The following is a 16,500-nucleotide window of genomic DNA, read 5'->3' as shown; positions in this document are numbered from 1 at the left end:
AGAATGAGTAGATTGCATTTTAGGACTGCCCCCCTCCCAGTACTAAGCAACGGCCCTGACCTATAATTTTTGGTCAACTAATTAATATCCACTAAACTTTACAAAAGGTTCTCCCATGGCAGTGTATGTTAAACATGAAAAGACCTTTCAGGTTTATTCTCACATTATCAGTGGTGCTCACAGGCTAAGTGTGTAAGGAAAATTCTATGAAAAGAAGAAAAGCTCCCCTTTTAGATTCCATAGAATATATGAAAGCCAAGAGTTTCTGCACATTATTACTGACTTCAACGACTTAGAAGAAGCCATTTCGCACTGTAGGAGGATTTCCAGCAGTACAAGTCACACTCATCTTATATACACATGTACTAAGTTCGAGGACAGAGGTAGCACCGACAGGGTCTCAGAGGGGCCCATCCAAACAAGCCCTTGTGATAAAGGACTTCTATCACACCCCAGCTCACAGATGCGTAAGCTGTAGAGACCCAAAAAAAACCAACAACCCTTCTGTTGATATTTGTGATACAGTAGAAAATCAAATGGGGTCAGGGCAATGAAGAAAACTCCAGAAAACAACACCTCAGATCCATGAGTTAGTAAAGTTTCTCTATGGCGTCTGATACCCCTTCAGCACTAGAAAGTGCCTAAGGAAATGGAGAAATTAGCCCCAGCACACTCTGATGCTAGTGCTGGTGTCCATTCACCACTCCACCGCTTGTCGCTGCAGCTTGTCCCTGGCTTATGCAAACCATTTGTAAGCCAATGGCATTAAAGCACTCGCCTATGGTCTCTGCGAACAACAGAAGAAAACATTAATGATAAGAGCTGTGTTAAAAAAAAAAAAAAAAAAAAAAAAAAAAAAAAAAAAAAACTAAGAAAATCAAATCAGCTGAGGTAGCCTACACCTTTAACCCCAGTATTTGATTATCAGTTTATCAGTTCAAGATTAGCCTGGGCTACATAGTGAGAAAGAGTCTACCAGGCTAGGCTACAGAGTAATAATACCCTAACAAAAACAGAGGCTGGGGTAGGGGTTACAGAAAAAAAAAATCAGTTATTGCAGAAATTAAAACAGCTCTAGGAAAATCAGAAAATTGTTCAATAAAAATCACAAAATGGCTGACCATGGGGAAATACGTCTAGAATGAAAGTATATCGGGGTAGAGTTAGAATGGTCTCAGCACCAAGGCCAGCCTGGGATACATAGACACAACGTAGCTCAGGCTACATGGAAAGATATCAAAAGAATGAAAGAGAAGGAAGGAAGGAAGGAAGGAGGGAGGGAGGGAGGGAGGGAGGGAGGGAGGGAGGGGGAAATAGAGGGAGAGGGAGGGAGGAAGGGAGGGAGAGAAGAAAGGTCTATACAATTCAAACCCTCAGCCACTATCAGACAAGAGCGTGGAATAACTCCTTAGAAGGATTTGTTCCGGCTGCATCAGCAGGCAGGCTGCAGTTAAACAAAACAGACAAGCTGCAGGATTCCCATAATAGCAAGGCCACAGACCCACTTCTCACAGGAATCAGACAGCGGGGAGCTCTGGAAAGCCCAGTTAACAGCAGTGACCATCAAGCTGACGAATCTGAACAAGTATTAACCTTGAGCCTCATTATATTTTTATTTCAGTATGTTAGCATAGCAAGATCTTTGCCCACAGGGACCTGTAACACAAATCCAGGGACATTTAGAACCATGGCAGTCTGTGCTGAAATCCTCCTCCCTTTCCCCAACAAAAGCATGTCTAGTTAAAGCCTTTCCCAGAAAAGATGCAGATATCCAAGCCAATAAATGAGAAGTATACTGCTGTTACTCCTACTCTGACTAAACAGCAAGCATGCTGCCCGCTTCCCTTCCATGACTGGGCCGCTTTTGGCCTGCTGTACCTGCTTTCCATCATTAACTTTCACGTTTCCTTTACTCCAAAACTAACCTCTACCCTACAGGAGAAGGTCCCACCTGGACAGTGCTACTCCAACACCCTCCTCAAGGAACATCACCCTGAATGTATGTGCTCTATTCTCCCTATTCCCCACGAAATTTGAAATCTCACATTCTCTCAGGCACCCTTCTTGCCAACACTATCCAACGAATGAACAAGCAAAACTACAGTATTTTCTGGCTGTGCACCGCCACTTGAAAAAGTAAAGATTCTGGGGATTGAAAAGATGATAAAATGCACCACGGTGGTTTAGATGAGGAGCCCCCCACCCTACCTCACCCCGCCCCACCCCTCCAACCCCCATATTTGAGAATCGGTCCTCAGTTGGTGATGATGTTAGGGGTGGTTTAGATATGACATTGCTGGAGGAAGTACATCGCCCACCGTGGGCAGGCTTTGGGATTGCACAGCCTCACCCCGCTCCCAGTTTGCTGTCTGTGCTTTGTGCTGTGTGTACTTCACCATTACACACTCTGCAACTGCAGCCATTACCCAAAATAAACTCCCTGTTCCACAAAGAGAAGAGGTCTTTGGTCACAGCAACAGGGGAAAAAAAATTCACCTAATGAAGGTGTAGATCCAGTCACCATCATAAACGAAAACAGTGTTGTGTTAAATTCTCAGGGGTTATTAGAAGTGCATTCAATGAAGCTTATTTAACTATAGCCATTGCGGAGAATAGTGTGAAGGCTCAAAATGTTTACAATAAAAAGGCCACTGTGGCAGATTAAGGGGACATAGCGCCCCCAGCTTCTGTGACTTTGAATTTGGACAGCTGAAAAACAGGAGGGAACAGACTCAAGTTTAGTACCGAACCCAAAAAAAAAAAAAAAAAAAAAAAAAAAAAAAAAATGGCTTGAAGGGACTCCAGTTATTGACACACAGGGTGAGAAACAACATATCACCTCTCAGCCTATGGCAGATGGGCAGCACAGTAGAGGGGAGGAGAGAGATGTGATGGGTAACACTGGCACAGAAGCAGATGTCAAACACAAAAGCAGCCTGAGCTTCTTAGACCATCCCTGTGCTGTGGAGAAAGTCTGTACCTACAAAACATTCTGGGTTTCTCGGCGTAAAAACACAGTGCTATAACTGAGAGCCATCTAAAGGTCACCGCCAAACTTGGCACTTTGGAAAAATACAAGTTCCTGTATCCTCTTTTCCTGGAAGCTCACAGTAAATATTGGCATGCGGTTCTAGCCAACATCTACCTTGTAACCCAGTGTAGCCCCAAAAGAATGCCGCTGAAGCTAGCTGGCTGGGAAATAGATGTGTGTGCTTGATTCAGGCCATAAATAATACGGGGGGGGGGGGGGAATGAAGCTTAATTTTGCTGTATAGCTCAACCTGCCAGCTAAAGAGAGTCAGAAAACCCTAGCAGCTCTGGATTGTGAGTAGGCACCGGCCCTCAAGAAAAGACATTTCTTCATGGTCCCTGTCCTGTACTGCTTATTGCCTTATCCCCTGTGTTGTTCCAGCTAGCCTGGTTCATGTAGCCAAGAGAAAGCTGATTCCCTGATACCAGTACAAAGCAGGAAGACGAATGTACCCCCAACAACCTCCAGTTCCAAGCCATGCCAGTTGACCTATGGACGATACAAATATAAGGAAGGAGTGGGTTGTCTCTCAGGTTTTATGTGTTCCATGGGTTGCACAGCCCACTTAGACTGCAGAGGACATTCATTCGCTCTTGCCATTGAGAGGACAATGTTCTCTTTCCTTTCCTTTTCACTTTTTAAATGGAGACTTCTTTTCATGCTTTCAAATAAATTTTTACCCTTTTTATACATATATTTTCATTGTTCACCTTTGGATTTGGTTTGCCCTTTCTCTCGTTATGATCATCAAATCCTTATACTGTATTTTTTCCTGTGTTGTTTGTTTGTTTTTACAGTCTCCACTTTCCACCATATTCCTGACCTCCCATTTTACTTTTTGGATATTATTTCTGCTTTCTATTTTCTACTTTCTTCATTTTTCCCATTTCTTGTGATATTTGAAAACTATTTTATTAATAGTATTTAATGCTTCTGTCTGTTGTTCTTACTATTGTTAGGGATGTTAATTTCATAACTGGCGCTTTGTTTTGTATCTGGTTCATCACTACCTGTTGCATTAATGTTTTTAGCTTTTCCTTTCTACACAGCGCTAGGTATGAACCTCGACATTTATGAAGATAGTCTGCTGCTAAACTGTACACCTGCCATTCAATACAGATTACTACAATACGACTCACTCCTACTCAACTTCAATGAGTGCTCTGAATTAATCAATAGGGAAAATTTAAAAAATAAAAACAGATAAGACAAATATCCATATCAGTATAACTAGAGTAGCCCGAAGATCCACTTCTCCCAATATAATCAACGAAAACTGTAGACTGCATGAAAATCTTACCAAAATATTTGCAAATCAAATGCCACATTTAGGTAGGTTTCATTTCAGGGATGTAATGATGGTTCAACTTACTTAACTTCCCCCCAAAATAAATATAATAGAACACATAACAAAATCAAAGACAACGAGCCACATGGTCATCTCAACATGTAGAAAACACTTTGACTTTTTTATCCCTTCATTATGAAAGCCCAGAACAAACTATGAAGATGGATTATATATCAACACATGAAAGCTGCATATAAGAAACCGGCCATAAACATCATTCTCGATGAGAGAAAACTGAAATCATTTCCTTTGAAATAAGAAATATGATACGGTCTCACATATTACTGCTGTTATTCAATGCATTTCTTGAAATTTTAGGTACTGTACTAAATTAAGGGAAGGAGGGGATATATGCAATGAAAAAAGAAATCTAATTATTCCTTCCAACAGAAAATATGATCATATACTTACCTCAAGACTCCATTCTCATGACTTTTGGACCAATTAATAACTTTGAAATATAAAAAATGATTTTAAATTTCATTTTTAAATTAGCACACACAATGTAATGTGTGATAGTGTTATTTTCTCTTCTTTATTTTTTTCCTTTTAGACAAAGTCTTCCTATGTGGCTCTAGCTGATCTAGAACTTGCTATGTAAACCAGGCTGGCCTCAAATTCAGAGAGATGTGCCTGCCACTACCTCCCAAGTGTTGGGATGAAAGGTGTGTGCTGTGAACCTCCATGCCTGGCCCCATGTTATAGTCAAACTTAAGAATATTATACTTGCTTCTCATTCCACATTTTCCCCAACCCTCCCCCCTCCTATCATTCCTCATCCATTTTTTTCCTTTCATGTCACCTGTCCTTTTATTCCCCCACCCTTCCACTGTCCTCTTTCTATCCTCTTTTGGTTTTCTGTCTAGGTTTTTAGAATTTACACACATTTATATACATGTGTACACTACAAACTAGGATCATGTATTAGAGAGGACATGAGGTTCTTATCTTTCCAAATGTGGGTCACTTCATTTAATACTTTAGCTTCATCCATTTTCCTGAAATTTTCATAATTTCAAGGTTTTTTTTCTAAACAACTGAGGAAAATTCCATTGTATATATGTGCTACAAGTAATGAACCTGCTGGGGAAAAATTAAATAAAGACATAATAGCCTCAAAAAATATTATTGTGCCTACTAATAAACATATTCAGAAAGATAAAGACCTCTACCTTGAAAACTATAAAATGCTAAAGATTGGATGATATAACACATTCATCGTTGGAACAATTAATACTGTCAAAATGCCTATATTACTAAAATTAATCAACAATTTCAATGCAACCACCAACAAAATTCTTTACAGAACTAGAAAATAAATCACTTAAAATTTGTATAGATACACAGGGGGCACCAAACAGCTCCAACATGTAAAAATGACTAATACTTACAAGAATCATAGCACCTGAATTCAAAGTATACCATAGAGTAATAGTAATAAAACTCACATGGTACCAACATAAATACAAAAATGTGAACCAATGGGAATAGAGGACCCAGAAATAAATCCAAAAATCTACAGCCATCTGAATCTTAACAAAACATATGTTGGGCATATCCTCTTTAACTGTGTCTGGAAAACTCAATGTCTTTTTGTAGAGGATTAGATTCATGCTATCTCTCATCCTGCACAAAAGTCATCTCTCAGTAGATTAAGTTTGCTAATGTAGACCAGGAAACTCTACAGGTACCACCAGAAAACAAGGAAAATACTTGAAGGTGTAAGCATATGAAATGGTCTTCTGATTGGGACTCTGAAAAATGTGAGAAATAATGGAAAGAACTGACAAATAAGATTGAGCCAAGTACTTTAGTAACAAAAGAAGGGGCAAAAGACAGTTTACAACATTATCTTTACCAGTTACTCATCTTCAGGAGAATAAACATGTAGTGTTTATTTTTAAAAAAAAAAATAGATCAAAATAAATTAGTAACCCAACCACCAAATGTACAAGTGAACTGTACAGTTTTCATAAGAAGTGCTAATGGCCAATAACTATATGTCAAGACATTCAACACCTGGAGTCACAGGTAAATACAAATCAATATTATAGAGATTCTGTTTGGCAGAATTGCTATAACCAAGAAAAAAAATGATAAGTTCTAACAAGAGTGAGGAATCACTGTTGGCAGAAATGTAAATGAACACAGTTATGATGGAAATCAGCCTAGAGAGTCCTCAAAAAAAAAACACACTAAAATTAATACTATATGATCTACCTATACAATTAATGGATAAACAGCCAGAGAAACTAAAGTCACCGTTGAGTAGGGATCCTTGCCTACCCATGTTTACCAGGCCACTACTCACAATGACCACATTGTCGTCCAACCTAGTTGCTTATCAATGGATGAAGGAATAAAGAAAATGCAGGATACATGTGCTCTTCAGTCATAATTAAGATAGAAGCTGTGTTATTTGCAAGAGTATAGGTGAACCCAGAGATCATCATGTTAAGTAGAATAAGTCAGATTCAGAAAGGCAAGCCTTGAATGTCTTAAAGTGTGAGATAAAGAATTAAAAGCTACAAAGACATAAAAGTTGAACAGGGTGTATTGGTTAAGAAGACAGACATCACCAGAAAGATTAAAAGAGCAATAGGCAATATAAACACGATCAATATGTAAAGGTTATTCATATGCTTGAAAATATCACAATAATAGCCATTATCTTATCCAATGAATATATACTTATAAAAATAAAGAGCACAAATTAAAATTTTTAAATAACCTACCATCTGATCCACATATACCAAGGCTTAAAACCAGCACATCAAAGAGGTATTTACACTCACACATTTGTTAGAGCCTTATTTACAGTAGCCAAAATACTGCATTAACTTTGGTGTCCTACACAATGGAGCATTGTTTTCAAAATTAAAAATAAGCAATTTAAAAAGAGGAAGTCATTAGCAGCCTAACAGAAGGAACTACAGACCATCATAAGAAGTGGAAACTGCCAGACACAGGTAGACAAAAGCTGCGTCTTTACTCTCATATGAAGAAGCTAGAACTTTAAATGTCAAAGTATAAGATACCAAAGTAGAAATTATTATAGAGAGTAAGAAAAATGGAGAGAGGAAGTTTGTAGTTGTGCACTGAAACACATTTCCTAAGGGTTTCTATGATTGTCTAGACTTTGGATAACTAAAAAATAGTACTGACATAAGTGAGTCCACACATCAAGGCAAAATAATTGTTAACTACGCAAGATGCATAGTTCTGGTTTTATTGAACTTCAAGTATCTTTCAAATGGCATCTTGACAAGGTTTTAAAAGTTAACTAATTGAGAAAGTTATCTACCATGGTTAATCTACCCTCAGCCTGACCCCATCTTCTCTCCTCAGACTACTTCGGAATGCCTCTGAAAGTAGAGAGAATATTTTGTAAGATTTGATCACAACTCTTCTCAAAAAAGACTTTTACCATTGGAATTTTCTGGTTTTAAATTGTATTTTCACTCTAGGTTTAGACCTTCACCTCCCTGTGTCAATCTGGCAGCCTTGTCTCTATAGCCTATGCGTGGACAAAAGCCACTCCCCATTTGTCTCCTCATGTCAGGTTGTTGCTTGTTTTGGAATTGCTAGTTGATAAAAGTTAAGAAAAGAAAGAAGAAACAACCAACAAAACAAGGAAGATACAAACAGCACAGAGACGCCTTCACAGAGGACAGGTATCAGGTATTGGAAGGTAAAATTCCCACTTAGTAATATAGAGATGCACTGATCCCAGAATCCCCATACCTAACACAAACACACTCTAACCAAGAAGCAGGCAGCTAATTGATTTGCACCCACACTCTTTAGTGATGAGGGTACCTAAGCAAAAATGTCATTGTTTTCCGTGTACAACAGCAACTTAGCTTCCCCATCTCCTGGGTCAGTTTAACCAGACTAAGTTTCTTTGTTTTATTCCCCATTTCAGCCTGAGAGCAATGTCTGCTTCACAGCCATTCTGATAATAGTGATTACTGAGAAAGTTCTGATATAAACAGATAACCAAGTCATGCCTGGCCCGAGGATGGTACTCACAGCCAGATGCTGTAATTCCTCCCAGCTGACGCTACTTAGGAAAACAACCAGCATCATTTCCTATATTCAGTATATAAATATAAATTGACTACAGCACACATAGATTTCTCTCACAACCACACACAAGCCCATCTGAAGTAATATGACAGAGAAGAACTGCAGGGATGTTCGTCACAATACACTGATGTCACTCCTATAATCATAAAAAATGAGAAACGCAGAAGAGGCCCAGTCTCTAGAACTGCAGCCTCACGGTGGCTGCCACATTTCTTTTTATAACACCTGTGCGATGAGGAACTGCATGAGGTTATGGGGGTGGGGGGACACAGGTGAACCACATCTCCAAGGATGGAGGGAAACACAGATGTGCCCCTCCTCAGCTCCCACATCCCAACACTGCCATTTCCTCTGAGGATGAACCAATGCACTGTACTGTTTCCCCAGGCTTTAGAGAGCTACTACATACATCAGAGCGGATTTTTATGAAAGCATGATTGCTTTCCAAGCAGCCCTAGGGATAAAGAGAGTTCTCCAGTGGGATGCCGGGGTTTGAAGCAACCAAACAGAAACCAAACAACTCAAGAATTGGCTTCAGGAAATATAACTGAAACGAACTTGGTTTTTCTTTTCCTAACTATTGTTCACTATTTTGTTCCCGCCACACAATGTTTTGTCTTAACTACAGGTGATGGTTAATTTCTATTGTAAGAAATGTCTAAAACTGACTCTAGAGAAATGTCCAGAGATCTACAAGAGTGACCCCAACTAACAATTTGAGCAACAGTGGAAAGGCTACCTTAAATGCCCTTCCCTGATAATGAGATCGATGACTAGCTTATCCACCATCATGGAGCCCTCTTCTAGTAGCTGATGGAAACAGAAGCAAACATCCACAAGTAAACACTGAGCTGAACTAGAATCCAGATGCAGAGATAGAGGACAAGACCGGGCTACAGAAACACATAGAGACAGCTGACCTGAACAAAGAGGAGCTAACGGGCCCCCAGACTGATAGCAGGGAATCCAGCATGGGACTGACTCAGTGGGTCTCAGAACACCTGGGCAGTCTAAGGGACCTCTGACAGTGGAACCAGATGTGTTCCTGGTGCACAAAAGGACTTTGGGAGCACATTCCCCATGGAGGGATTCTCCCTTAACCTACAGGCAGGAGGGAGGGCCTAGTCCTTACTCCAAATGACTTGAAAGATTTAGATGACCCCTCCTGGAAGGCCTCACCCTACATGTGGAGTGGGTGGGGGAGGTAGGATGGGGGGATGGGAGGCTGGTGGGCGGGTATGGGAGGGTAGAAGAGAGGGAAGGACAGAGAGGAAACTGGGATCGATATGTAAAATAAATGAGTAAATAAATAAATTTCTAAGGCGTTAATGAGGTGTTTGCCTAGGTGTGTTTTCAAGGGTATTTCCAGAAATGTTTAACTGAGAAGGGATAGGTGACCCTGTGTGGGAACAGCACCCTCCCTGGGCTGTGGTCCTCGACTAAATAAAAGAATTAGAAGGGAGAAAGCATGTTGGGCAGAGGCATGCCCTTTCTCTCTTGCCTGGTCAGCACCATCAACCAAATCGCCATTTTCTTCTCCACCTCAATGGACTGAATTTCTTTGAACTGTGAGCCAAAACAATCCACTCTTTTTAAGTATTCTGGAAAGTTGTTTTGTTACAATAAGAAATATAAGAATTTATAATAAGAAAATGACTAAGCAATTAGAAAATAACTAAGACAGCACATTGTTTTTACATTAATATAAAGTTTAAATCTTGCTTGCAAACATACAGGAAACCTGGACAAAGAGAGAGAGAGCAGAAAATCTTGAAAACTTTTAGTAAAACAGGATCACTCAGACCAATGGAAGAAACTCATTGTAAGAGCCATTTTACTGCATATGGTTTGGGGAAATAATTATCGGCACTTTAATAGCTCTAATACTGAAATAATAATGTACATAGATTGTATAATCTGTAATTGAATTTCTCCAAATAATTCCTCTAAAAAAGCAAAGTTTATTTTTTTGAAAATTTGCATTCATCGCAGGATTATTTCTAAAAGTAAAATAGAAAAATGCATAAAAATTTAACATTAGAAAAATCATTGAGAAAACGTTTGTGTCTCTGCTAAATTTGATGGCAAATGCACAGTAATGACTGCTAAAAGGGAGAACGCATAATTGTCTGTGCTGTTATAACTTTCTGCCTATGTATATATAACTGAAGGGGACATGGAGAGATTAGAATATGCAATTCCTCTGAATAATGAAATAATAAAGCCAATGCTATTTCCATTGTCATTATCATCTTATTTTGCAATTGAAAGTGTTAAATTGATTTTTAAAAAAAAACTAGATATGGACTTGTGCAAAAATATGATATAGACTCAGCCTGGGAAGCTGAAAGGAACAAGGAAGATATTTTTAAAAAAATAATATGCAAAAATTGTGTACATATCTTATTATTAAATGAAGCTCTGTGAAGACGACTCACATCTCTCTATAAATCCTCAAGAAGATATAATTTCTAATGTTTATAATTAAGAAATATTCCACGAAAGTCCCGCATGGCCTCCCCCTCACTTCCTGCCATTTAGAATATGTAAAAGGCAAAAGGAAAGAAAGCAACATGTTGACTTTTAGAAGTTTGAGAGAGTCTCAGGAGCCATCAGCTAATTGAGGGGTCTTTTCATCTACTTCTATGGAAATTGCGGAAAGGCTTCAAATACTGGACTCTAGCAGCTTTCATTTTCCTGGGAGTTTGGAGTCAGTAGCAGCAGCAGCAGGCTGAAGCAACAGCAAGTCACCCCCTAACCCTAACGTGACAGACTCCAGGCAGGCAGAGGGCGTTGGGACCCTTGGCCGTTGCAGCGGCTACTGTAACAGCTCTCAGCCTTCTTATCCCTGAAGCCCTTGCCCAGGAAGACTTCACTGCTCTTCTTTTTAAGAAGGAACTTCCGTTGTTTCCTCTAGTTTGTTCCATCTCACTGCTCTGCCACCACTTAGTTGTTTCTCCAGTTGCCTGCAGCTGGCTTCCTGACATGGCCTCAGGCAGAACTGACTTAGGGTGCCGGCCTTGGTCAGGACTGCACTCTGAAATTGGGATGTGAGCCATGTAGCAGGCTGTTTAAGAACTGGGTGTTGGGTGTGTCCAGGACCACTCAGGTGCAAACATACGACTCACGCAGGATTCCTGGGTGGAAAGGGTCACTAATAGGTGGGATCGGTCATCAGCTCTTCAATTATCAAAGTCTGGCTACTAACAGTCTGCACATGGAAGCCAAGGCTGGGTAAATGGATGATGCGCAAAAGCTTAATCATTTGGGATCCTAGTGTGTGGCAAGAAGCCAATATCTAACACCCTGGAACCCATTTACCTATCAAGCTGTGGCTAAAGACATTTTTTCACTTGGAACTGGGCTCCCGGGACTTAGAAATGTATGTTGAGGTGTGGGAGAACCCAGTGCTGAGGGTTTGAAGCCAGAAAGTATCTGGCTCATTTATAAAGCACATCCAGGGTCCTCAGCTATCAAACTGATGTGGAGTTTGCCACTTTTTCATTCAACAAGCTGCCCTTAAGCTCTCTGAGTGAGCTTGTTTGCTTGCTTTCTATTACCAGTTCAGCCCATGAGACTGAAGGTAGTCTAGGAAAGTCTTTATGAGAACTGACATTGAAACACAGAAGTGTCTCATGGAGCCTAAGCAGCTTACCTCTACAGCCCGAAGGGGGTGTTCAGACCAATCATAACTATATGTTTGGACCAATAATACACTTCTTTGGGCCAATCAAAGTCTCAAATTTCACCACTCAGAGTCATTGAGGCTTGTGTTTTGGTGCAATGATGACTTCATCCCCTTAGTACCAATCACAGTAGGCCTTCTACCAGGGGATCTGTCCCACCTCTAGTGGGACTGAAAGGGTTTACTGAGGTTGTAAAATGTCTGCAATACAAGTGCTTCTAACCCTGGCTGGGGCAGTGGCTTCAGGAGCCAGGGCAATCAACTTCAATCTTTTGCATAACCGTTTCAAGGCATCTGTGGAGAATTCCAGACAGCTTATCCTGGCACAAGGGTAGACCAGCTGGCTGTTACATTGATAGTCCTTTTGATCAAGGCAGCCCAGGCAGCAAGAGAGAGTTCAATAACTGCTAATTAGGGAGTCAAATTGATCCATCCCCAGTGCCTCCCTTTTTTATAGGAAAATGATCAGAAGGGGTGTTTACAATTATAAATGTAAAGAAGTTATCAATAATACTAAAAGTAATTTTTAAAATGCTTTAGCAATTCTTATACAACCCTAATGCCCAGAGAAATTTGTTTTTCTCAGTTACTTCCTTCTAAAGTCATCTTCAGGAGGATACTTTTATCCTTATCAACTGGACATGGCACACTAGTCTGTCTGCACTCTGGAACAGCAAGAGAGATTCATCCCCAGCAAGAAAATACTCCAAAGGAAATATACCAGCCTGCTAATGGTTGAACCCAGTTGGAATCCAGCAACAAAGGAATATGATTGATGCCCACATATATCAGCCTTCAAGGCACAGAAGCAAATGGAAAATGATAAGTAAATATAGATGGCAAACAAAATTATCCACCACAAATATCTATAAAAATTAAATTTCAACAGCACTTAAGCAGTAGAAAATTTAAAACTTTCCTTTTGAGACCAAGAATAAGACAAGCTTGACATCAAAATCACTAAAGAAGGTAATGATTGGAAACTAAAGATTAAAAGCGTTATTATTCACAATTAAATTGGTGTGTACATTAAAGCCACAAAAAACTGCAAATAAACCATTATTTTTTAACAAATAAGTTGTAATAATCAAGTTATCATGTCTGTTAATGTCAGATAGAACACAAGGGGGGGTGAAGAAAACAACTACATTTTTTGTGCCTATGAAAACAAAATCTAAAATTCATTTTTAAAATACTTTATTACATGTAAGTATTTCTTTGTTTGTGGGTAAGGCCACATGAGGAGGTCAGAGGACAACCTTTGGGAATCAGCTATCTCCATCCACCATGTGGGTCCTGTAACCAACCCAGGTCACCAGGCCCAGCAAAATGCACTTTTCCCCTAACCATCTTGTTAGCTTCAAGTCCAATTTGCAGTTCCATTAAAAATCAAGGTATTTATTACACATTAAAACTGTATGACAAAGTATAGTTGATCTATCAGACAAAATGAACTCCATATTCAAACAACAGATACAATGTCCAAAATTTGCATCCTCAGAGACAGTCTGCTCCAAAAGACTCCTGGAGACACCTGTCTCCTATCACATAACACACCCTCCTCTCAAACCTATTAAAATATTTAACATTTATAACAAAATAAACCTCAGGAATATCTAGGAATAAATCCACTATTAGATGTCTGATGACTCAATGCAGATATTTATGAAAATCTTATTGATAGAAATTAAACACTTGACTATGCCCAAATATAAGCCATGAGTATAGATCAGGATGTCCGATACTGAAAGGCAATCTTTCCCCAGAAACCACTCTGGTAAAATCACAATTGATTTTGTTGAAACTGAAAATCTTGGATTTCTGTGAATTCAAGGCCAACCTGGCCTACAAAGCAACACAGAGAAACCCTGTCTCAAAAAAATTAAAAAAGAAAGAAAGAAAAATCTTGTTTCAAAACATAAAGTTGAAAAAAAGCTAAGAATTACCTATATTTTACTTATTTATTTTAAAATAAGGAATGCTTCAGAAATTATCACGTCATCTTTGTTCAAGGGTCATGCTAATCTCCGTATTGCTTCAGATTTACAAGATGTGCTACCAAAGTGAGCACAATTACCTATATTTATTTTTTTAAAAAAGCACATATTTTGTTTGATAAAACAAATCTGCCAGAAGATCAACACATCACAATTTCAGAGTAACTAAAAAGTGTAACATTTGCCCAAGAACAGATAAATGTGTTAATGGACCTCATCTAAGTTGCTTTATCACCTCCACATATATACCATGGCACATGTGAGCCCCAATAATAATAACTGATAAAAGCAATACATTCTATGAAGAAGGTAAAATATACAAAAAAAATTAAGAATGTTTTGGTGGGGTTCACACTTTTACTTTATGTGACAGAACTTTACTCTGCATAAACCAAAGCCCCTGCTAAATATCACAGAGACCATCTTCTACTCTGTGTGCCCTCAACATCAGGGCAGTAAGGAATGGCAGGGCCATAAGCAACAAGTCACTCAGAAATGCACAGATTTTCTTTCTCTTATAGCTTAATTTAAAAAGGAAATGGTTAGTCGTCATTGGTAGCTGGATGTTTTTCAATTATTCACCAGCATATTTGGTTCTGAAAATAGGAATAACGTGATAGACCCAGGTGAGACCAAAGAAGCAAGAGAAGACAAAGAGGAGATAAGTACAAAGCCGCGGGTGAGGTTGGGTATATTTGAAGGAACCAGGAAAGGCGAGAAGCAAATTATTAGTGGCTGTTCCAAAGAGAGGCTGAGGGTAAGCTAAAATGATGCCAAGGAGCTGGAAAGGGCTTAGGAGAACAGGGGGCAGAAAGGGACAGTAAACAACCGCAGGCGAAACTGGTAGGAGAAAGCTGTAAGTCTGAGAATTTCAGAGAAGGAAGATTTGGGTCACTGATCAAACCCACCATCCTTCAGCAAGGAGTGAACTTTCTCTGTGGGAGACCACGTCCCTGCAACAACTCCGCTCACTGAGCAGAGGCCAACCGAATGGCTTTCTAAATCCCACCACGTGTAGAAGCCACCTGGGTCTCATCCCAGTGCAAGACTCACTTCAGCAGACCCGCACCAGGCCTATTAGTGAGGTTTAATAAGGATCAGGAGAAGCAAATAGGCCGAAAAGATGTTTGTTCAGGGAGAAATAACTTACAACATAGACAGATGAACACCAGCAGGTTCCTGATCTCAAGGATGCCTCTGGATGTCTCCTGTCCCCTTGCTGCAAGCAAGAGAGCTCCCACGGCCCCCTCCTCAGACTTAGTTCCCCCAGGTAAGGTCCGCCCCTGTCTCCACCCCCCAATGGGCGTGGTCAGTGCCACAGGTGCTGACAAAGTGAATATCTCACTACAACTATCAGTCTGCATTTGTAGCAAGCTCCCATAGGAAGCTGAAGCTATTGAGCCATGTACCACACTCTCAGCAATGGAGTCCAGCAAGGTGTTTTCTAGAGTGTAGTAGGACACCCCAATCAGAATTACCATGATGTCTGTTAAAAATACACTCTGAGCTGTGCTTCATGTCTATACAAATTCTGAGTAAGCAATGGCTATGCTCAAATTTTTCTTTAAATACCATGTATTACATTTTAGTTATTTTTTTAATTTACTCCTTGATCCATTTATTTATTAATTTTCAGCACTGGGGATCAAACCCAGGGTTTTCATTAATTAGTCAACTGCTTGACACCAGCCTACATCTCCAGTTCTTAATTACATCTTAAATCGTTACATATTGTTTCAAAAGATGCTAAGACACATCATAAAAATGCCAAATCTGTTTTGATTTATCCTGCTAGTCTGTCACTTATTCCTTTTTTCTTGGTCGTCTTTTTTCTTTGAATTATCACTTCGAGAATCTAAAGGCAACCGATAAGAGATTAGAGAGAAAACTCAGCAGGTGAGAGCTTTTTCTATGAAAACTTGAGGGCCTGGGTTCAGATCCCAGCACCAGTATGGAAAGCCAGGTATGTCTGCACGTATAATTGTAACCACAGAGCTGGAAGACACACGGGGGTGAGGAAGTGGAGAACATTGGGATTTCTGTGGCTTGCTGGATCGCACCCTACCTCCAGGTTCAGTGTATTACTCCTGTCTCAAAGGAGTAATACAGAAAGAGGGAGAACAGGATACCCAACACTCTCTTCTAGCCTCGTTACCTATGTATGGACATGCACACCATGTACATATGCATGTATGCAACACACACACACACACACACACACACACACACACACACACACGGGGCAGAGAGAGAGAGAGCAAAATGACAATAAGTAAACAGTTTGTCGTCATAAGTTATGAACTTCAGTTCATGTGTCTCTGCTCCTTGTCCCATTGTTACATAGCAATTT

General features: G+C 39.8%; 1 non-coding gene across 1 annotated transcript; it reads right to left on the bottom strand.

Moving 5' to 3' along the window:
• Positions 1-14,120: 14,120 nt before the first annotated feature.
• Positions 14,121-14,224, bottom strand: LOC127226801 (U6 spliceosomal RNA). The gene has a single exon (XR_007834929.1). It is a non-coding gene; the product is annotated as a U6 spliceosomal RNA (small nuclear RNA).
• Positions 14,225-16,500: the final 2,276 nt, after the last annotated feature.

The sequence above is a fragment of the Phodopus roborovskii genome, unplaced genomic scaffold, assembly GCF_943737965.1.
Source record: "Phodopus roborovskii unplaced genomic scaffold, PHOROB, whole genome shotgun sequence".
NCBI classification, from domain to species: domain Eukaryota; kingdom Metazoa; phylum Chordata; class Mammalia; order Rodentia; family Cricetidae; genus Phodopus; species Phodopus roborovskii.
This window is presented reverse-complemented; position numbering and strand designations above follow the sequence as displayed.